Source organism: Oreochromis niloticus, linkage group LG17, assembly GCF_001858045.2.
Source record: "Oreochromis niloticus isolate F11D_XX linkage group LG17, O_niloticus_UMD_NMBU, whole genome shotgun sequence".
Lineage (NCBI taxonomy): Eukaryota > Metazoa > Chordata > Actinopteri > Cichliformes > Cichlidae > Oreochromis > Oreochromis niloticus.
Window position 1 is genome coordinate 2722885 of NC_031981.2, and position 7967 is coordinate 2730851.

At 44.7% G+C, this 7967-nt stretch overlaps 1 long non-coding RNA gene across 1 annotated transcript; it reads left to right on the forward strand.

The window, feature by feature from the left end:
* LOC106098241 (uncharacterized) lies at positions 1–1816 on the forward strand. Its single transcript, XR_001224391.3, has 3 exons — positions 1–453; positions 573–758; positions 1310–1816. It is a non-coding gene; the product is annotated as an uncharacterized LOC106098241 (long non-coding RNA).
* The last annotated feature ends 6151 nt before the right edge of the window (positions 1817–7967 follow it).

Genomic DNA, 7967 nt, shown 5'->3' on the forward strand with positions numbered 1-7967 from the left:
TTCAGGTGCGTCGGAACAAGGATGCATCCAGAAGCTGCAGGACAGTAGCTCTCGAGGACTGGAGTTGGCACCCCTGTTTTAGAGCAACCTATACGATCCAGTCTATTTCTTTTTAAGCAAAGCTCTTGCACATTTTAGTAAGACAATGTTAAACTGCATTCTGCATCTAGTACAACAGCACAGCTTCATAGTAGAAGGGTGTGGGTGCTTAGGTGACTTGCTTGCACTCCAGATGTTACATCAAAGAAGACCCAGGAATGTTGAGCAGTTAGAATCGTCTATCAGACAACAATGGAGCAACATGACAAAAGTCCAGAAGCTGGTCTCCATGGTTCCCGGACGTTTATGGACAGTTGTTTGAAGAAGAGTGAATGCTACGCCGTGGCAAACATGACCCTGTTCTAAAGTGTCGCTGTCATGGAACTCAAATAAGCTAAAATCTTTCCCTAACTGGTACGTTTTCTCATTTTCTTATTTGATGTGTTTATTATGTTCAACTGTGAGTAAAATATGGCTGTATTAGCTTTGCAAATTGTTGCATTTTGGGTTTTTCTATTCTCATTTTGACACAGAGTCCAAACTTTTTCCAAACTGGACTTGTAGAAGAAGCAGGTTGACCTAAAGAGCGGGAGGAATGAAGGGGCATGAAAAGAGGGATTAATGTGCAGAGACTGAGATGGAAATCAAAACTGAGGATTAAGCTGAGAATCGGAAGAAGATTTTGGGTCTTAAAAAGACAAAGATTGATATAGAAAGAGGTAAAGGGGCTGGATTAAGAGATGACAGATAGGCACGAGGTGTTGAATGGGGCAGGAAGAATGCAGTAATCACTCATATCAGGTCAAAAGCTAAACATGAATTAAAGACTTTGGGAGTAGTTATATAAAATGTGAATGACAAATGAGGTCAGACTTGGAGGCACATGCAGATTCTTGTTAAAGTCCACTTTGCTTAACTTATGATTAGTGAAATGGAGCAAAATAAAACGCTTGGTGAATGCCCACAAAACTGATGTATTAAACCTAAATATTGTACAATATATGGACTTTAAGTTAAACATGCCACAAGTCCAGCTTTTTGTAGTTATAGCGCAAGAAATCAGACCTTATTTTAATCTAGAGAAGTTTGTGTAACAGACATTTTGTATGTATTATGTTAATGTTGTAGCTGTTAGTCTTAAAATTAAGATCTTTTTGCTGTAATCAAAGTAAAGCAATGATTGCTTTTCTAAAGACCTTTGAAAAAAGTAAGAGACCTCAAGGTTAACTTGATTCATTCAGTGATTCAATAATTCATTTCTTCTGTTCAGTCAGTGAGTGAGGATTAGATCGTCAGACCCGGCCTCCCTGTTGGATTCTGCCGAACCCTGTTGGCTGTCTCACACTATTTGCGTGTGTGTGTGTGTGTGTGTGTGTGTGTGTGTGTAGCTTCGTAGCAGTCAGTACGTCCACATGCTGATCTGAGCTGACTGTCGGGCAACAGATGGACATCTTAATCTTCCTCATCATCCCCTCCTCCAATAACACTACCATTATAGCATAATGGTGTCTGGTCTGGCCACCAGAGACACAAGATTGATGCAGTGGGCTTTTCCCCCAGAATAACATAAACACTGAAATCAGCTGATTTGGTAGCAGACTAGCTTTGATTTTCTTTGTACCATATATATTTATATCTATCTGTAGATGGTTAATGGTGTTAAGTTCATGGTTTTTCTTTATTTTCATGACTATTTACTTCATACATTCTCTCTGAAGGCATCAAAACTGTGAATGAACACATATGGAATTGTGTAGTAAATAAAAAAGTGTGAAATAACTCAAAACATGTTTTAAATTTTAGATTTTTTGAAATATCCGCCCTTTGCTGTGATTACTGCTTTCCACACTCTTGGCATTCTCTTCATGAGATCGTCACCTGAAATGGTTTCCAACAGTCTTGAAGGAGTTTCCAGAGATGCTGAGCACTGTTGGCCCTTTTGCCTTCACTCTGCCATCCGTCTCATCCCAAACCATCTCCAATGGGATTGGGTCAGGTGACTGTGGAGGCCAGGCCATCAGGTGCAGCACTCATCACTCTCCTTCTTGCTGAAATAGTCCTGACACAGCCTGGAGTGTGTTTGGGGTCATTGTCCTGTTGAAAAATAAATGATGGGATGGCATGTTGCTGCAGGATGCTGTGGTAGCCATGCTGGTTCAGTGTGTCTTTCAATTTTGAATAAATCTCCAACAGTGTCACCAGCAAAGCCCCTCCCCCACACCATCACACCTCCTACTCCACGCTTCACGGTGGGAACCATGCATGTAGAGACCATTCGTTCACCTTTTCTGCGTCGCACAAAGACACGGCGGGTGGAACCAAAGATCTCAAACTTGGAGTCATCAGACCAAAGCACAGATTCCCACTGGTCTAATGTCCATTCCTCATGTTTCTTGGCCCAAACAAATCTCTTCTGCTTGTTGCTTTTCCTTAGTCTTGGTTTCTTAGCAGCTATTTGACCATAAAGGCCTGATTCACACAGTCTCCTCTGAATGAGACACGGCGGGTCCAGAGATCAGTTTTGAGCCATCTTTATTCATTGCGCGGCTGCAGCTCTCAGCTGGCAGCCGCGCATACAACACACCACAATCACCACAAGTGTTATGTGCCGGATTGTCTCAGGGCATCTTTACACAGCCTGCGCCTGGGGTCTTACCTGGTGTGATAGACCCCACCCTCTGTGGGTCTTGTGCTCAGAGCTTCTTCCTGTGCTGCCATGATTAGTGCCTCTGTGCTGTCTTTCAGTCCAGCTTTGGACTTCTGGAAGTCGCCACTTCTTCTGTCTGCTGGTGGTACATACCGTGCAGCGACCCATCCTTCCATGATGGTTCTTCTTGCTCCTCTCCTTTCTGTCTGAAGTATTCATTAAGCATGTAGATAATTGCAGCCATCTTCCTGATGTACATGGACGTTTGTTGTCTCAGGAAGCTGGATTTTGGGTGAAACCCCCCATCCATGGTAAAGAGCTTCCTCCTTTGAGCAGCTTATGATCCCAGTGGGGTAAATTATGCTTTGAATACAACAGTGACATGGGATTTTTAATTTGTGATGGTAGATAAGTTCGTAAATGTTCCTGGCTGGTGTAGATGGATGCAAAGTTTAGTGGGATATAAACAGAAAGCAGTCTTAGCTCTGTTAAATATTTATTTTAGACATTACTCGATAGAACTAGTCCCACCTCGTTTGAGGTTTGAAACAGGGAGATGGGAAGACAGTGGTAGACACACAGATCAGGTTAAAGGTCACGTTTTTAGCCCCACAGGCTGCTGTTGTTGATTGCTCAGCACTGCTCTTCCTCTCTGGAATACCTTTTTATTCGCTGCAAACCGTTTTATTCTCCGCGGGAGTTTGCTTCATTCATCTTGGCCGCTGTTTACATCCCGCCAGATGCAGATGTGCAGGAAGCTCAGTGCGCCCCCGCGGAGCAGATACTGCACATGGAGCGGACATTCCCGGACTCTCTCATTATTGCTCTTGGGGACTTTAATAAAGCCAATCTGAGCCAAGAGCTTCCCAAATACAAGCAGTATATTAAATGCCTGACCAGAGAGGAGAGGACATTGGACCATTGTTACAGCACGATCAGCGGGGCCTATCGTGCGGTGCCCCGCGCTTCACTCGGACTTTCTGACCACGTCATGGTCCACCTGATCCCCGCGTACAGACAGAGGCTGAAGCTCTCCAAACCTGTCGTGAGGACTAAAAAACTGTGGAGCAACGAGGCTGTGGAGGAGCTTCGCACGTGTTTGGAGTCTACAGACTGGGACACAATGAAGGCTGCTTCTAACAGCTTGGACGAGTTTACGGACACTGTCACCTCCTATATCCACTTCTGTGAGGACAGCATTGTGCCATCACGCACCAGGGTGCGTTATAACAATGACAAACCCTGGTTTACTCCTAAACTCAAAAAGCTGTGGCTGGAAAAGAGAAAGGCGTTGAGAAGCGGAGACAGGGACTGCTACAGAGAGGCCAAGTACAGGTTCACTAAAGAAGTGGACATTGCTAAACACCAGCACTCTGAGAGGATGCAGCAGCAGATCTCAGAGAATGACTCGGCCTCTGTGTGGAAAAGTTTTAGGAATATCACCAACTACAAGCCTAAAACCCCCACTCCACTGATGACTTGCTCTTGGCAACACCCTTAACGACTTTTACTGCCGTTTTGACGAGCCATCAAGCAGCCTTCACACCTCCAACGGCCCCAACAATAGAGACACTCTGGACACTCATTCCCCCGCCTCCCCCCCCTCCATAGAGCCATCACCACCATCAAACACTTCACCTACAACACCTCCCTCCACACCCCACACCAAGGAGGATTTCACACCACCTTCTCCCACCACAACTCTTCATATTCATGAAGCAGATGTGAGGAAGCAGTTTAAGAGTCTGAATGCTCGGAAAGCTCCTGGCCCAGATGGTGTGTCTCCTGCCACCCTCAGACACTGAGCAAACGAGCTGGCCCCAGTGTTTTCTGGCATTTTCAACTCCTCACTGCAGGCATGTCATGTGCCTGCCTGCTTCAAGTCCTCTACCATAATCCCTGTCCCCAAGAAACCAAGGATCACTGGACTAAATGACTACAGACCTGTGGCTCTGACATCTGTGGTCATGAAGTCATTTGAGCGCCTGGTTCTCTCCTACCTCAAGACCCTCACGGCCCCCCTCCTGAACCCCCTGCAGTTTGCATACAGAGCCAACAGGTCTGTAGACGATGCTATCAACATGGCTCTACACTTCATCCTGCAGCATCTGGACTCCCCAGGAACCTACGCCAGGATCCTGTTTGTGGACTTCAGCTCTGCCTTCAACACCATCCTTCCAGACCATCTCCAAGGCAAGCTTTCCCAGATGAATGTGCCTGATCCCACCTGCTGGTGGATCACTGACTTCCTGACGGACAGGAAGCAGCATGTGAGGCTGGGAAAGAATGTCTCGGACTCCCGGACCATCAGCACCAGCTCCCCTCAGGGCTGTGTTCTTTCTCCTCTGCTCTTCTCCCTGTACACTAACTGCTGCACCTCCACCCACCAGTCTGTCAAGCTAATCAAGTTTGCAGATGACACCACCGTTATTGGACTCATCTTGGACGGGGATGAGTCTGCCTACAGAAGGGAGGTTGAACGTCTGGTGTCCTGGTGCAGCCACAACAACCTGGTGCTGAACGCCCAGAAGACAGTGGAGATTATTGTGGACTTCAGGAAGCACACAGCCCCACTCCCCCCCCCATCATCCTGACTGACACCCTCATCACCTCTGTGGACTCATTCTGCTTCCTGGGTACCACCATCACCCAGGACCTGAAGTGGGAGCCCACCATCACCTCCGTCATAAAGAAAGCCCAGCAGAGGATGTACTTCCTGAGGCAGCTGAAGAAATTCAACCTGCCAACACGGACGATGATGCAATTCTACACTGCAATCATCGAGTCCATCCTCACCTCCTCCATCACCGTGTGGTACGCTGGAGCCGCTATCAGGGACAAACAGAGACTGCAGCGTGTTGTGCGCTCTGCCGAGAAGGTGATTGGCTGCAGACTCCCATCTCTGCAGGACCTGTACACCTCCAGGACACTGGGGCGTGCAGCTTGGATCTCAGCTGACCCTTCTCACCCTGGACACAGTCTGTTTGACCTGCTCCGCTCAGGCAGGAGGCTCCGGTCCTTTCGCACCAGAACCTCTCGCCATAAGAACAGTTTCCTCCCCTCTGCTGTTGGACTCATGAACAATAACCATATGACTGTTCGCACCACTAACACATGATGCTACACTGCGTTCACTGCATCATTCCATGTTTGGCACTCATGTATATATCTATCTACTTAGCACTTTTAATTCTTATTTTTATGTCTATTTAAGCATTATATGACAGTATGTTTGCACTAAGTACCGCAGCAATTTCCTAATGTTGTAAACCTGCTCAACATTTGGCAATAGAACCCATTCTGATTCTGATCTGATTCTGATTCTGACTTGGATGGAGAACAGACGCCTCCCACAAACACAGCCACACACGTACAGTACACTTATGTTTACTTTACTGTAACTCCTTCGTCTTCCTGTCTCATGAGAGCTGAACATAACCACCTCTCCTTATTGCCATGACAATGTCCTTCAGCAGTACATTTGTTCGCCACTGAAGCCATTTAGGATTTACAACACAGGAAGCTTCCAGTCATTACTAAAACAGACTCTTCTCAGCAGGTGTGGCACACCCATTATAATGCAATGTTCTCTTTTTACTGTATGTTTATCATTTGGGATATTATTCATTCAGACGAGTTGCAGGAACTTCAGATGGCAAATAGATCTAAAAACAAATCTACAAACAGTTTTCCAAAATTCACACTTTTCTCTAAAACCAGATAAAATTAACCTTTACATTTTCATATCATCAGCCTGGATATTTTTTCAATAATTTCATCATCCTAGTGACTAAATGCAAGGGGCTGAAAAGGAAAGGAGAACATTAATTTCCATGGACAAAGTGTGTGTTTTCCATCCGTTGTCATAGGTCTACATTCCCAGGCTGTGCTGTAAATGCTGTTTATAAAATCCCGTCACAAACTGCAGTGTGTTTGAATTCGCACTGATTGCTTTCTGAACATTCATTCATCAGAGCATTCTCAATCAACCTGAGGAAATTGTAGGAACGTATTTTACTGACACAGATGTTAATGCGACATGTCGGAGAGGAGAAAGATGCAGCAATAAAAAGATGTGCTTCAGTAAAACAGCTGTTGTGTTGGAGTTGAAAAGCAGAATGTGGTTCATTATGAGATTTTCTGCCAACTGAGTTTCTATTTCTTGCTTCACTGGAATACAAAGGCGCTGAAATGATAGACCCATGTTTCTCGTAGGTCTTACTGCATTTGCTCGATGACACTAGTGTTATTTTCTCATTTAATTACAGTCAAAAAGATCCCACGATTTCATGCAAATAATATGTTGATAAAAAAAAAAAAAAAAAATATATATATATATGAATTAAAAAAATAAAATAAAATTCTATTACTTTACTGAAACTATCAATATACGTTACTTTTGTAGCTGTTGTATTATTTACAAAAGGCCTCTATGCTGTAAGATTCTAATGTTATTTATCTATTTGCATTACATTTTGTGTCATTAAAGAAAATGAAAGCTACTTTATTTGATTCACATAGCTTATAACAAACAAACTACACAAACATGAGCTGTTAGCTATAATACACGTTCACCTGCCACATTCATTGCAATGAACATTTAAAACAGCTGTTTGCACTCTCAGCGTGATCCTTGTTTTATATCAAACTTCTATAAGTCAAGCCAAGCGGCTTTATTGTCATTCCAACCATGTGCAGTGATACAGTACACAGTGAAACGAGACAACGTTCCTTTCAGACTATAGTGCTACAGATGACACATAACAGACAATCAACACAGGACGACATAAAGTGCAATGTGCAAAAATGGCAAAAAACCAAAACAAAGACAGTGCAACACCAGACAGAACAGAACGATACAGATACAAGACAGTGCAAAAAATGTGCAAAAGACTGAGTACTGTGCAAAAATTCACTTGGTGTATGAAAGTATGTGCATGTGTCATTCCAGTCACCGAGTGTTCAGGAGTCTGACGGCCTGGGGGAAGAAACTGTCTCACAGTCTGGCAGTGAGCGCCCGGATGCTCCGGTATCTCTTGCCAGAAGGCAGCAGGGGGAGGAGTGTGTGTGAGGGGTGGGTGGGGTCCTCCACAATGCTGGTGGCTTTGCAGATGCAGAGGGTGCGATAAGTGTCTGTGATGGAGAGAAGAGAGGCTCCAGTGATCTTCTCAGCTGCTCTCACATTGTAGGGTAGTGCGATCCGATGCATTGACTCTTACAAGTGAAGTGTGTTGATAATGCACACTTCACTTGTCATAGTTTCTAGGTTATAAGTTGAGCT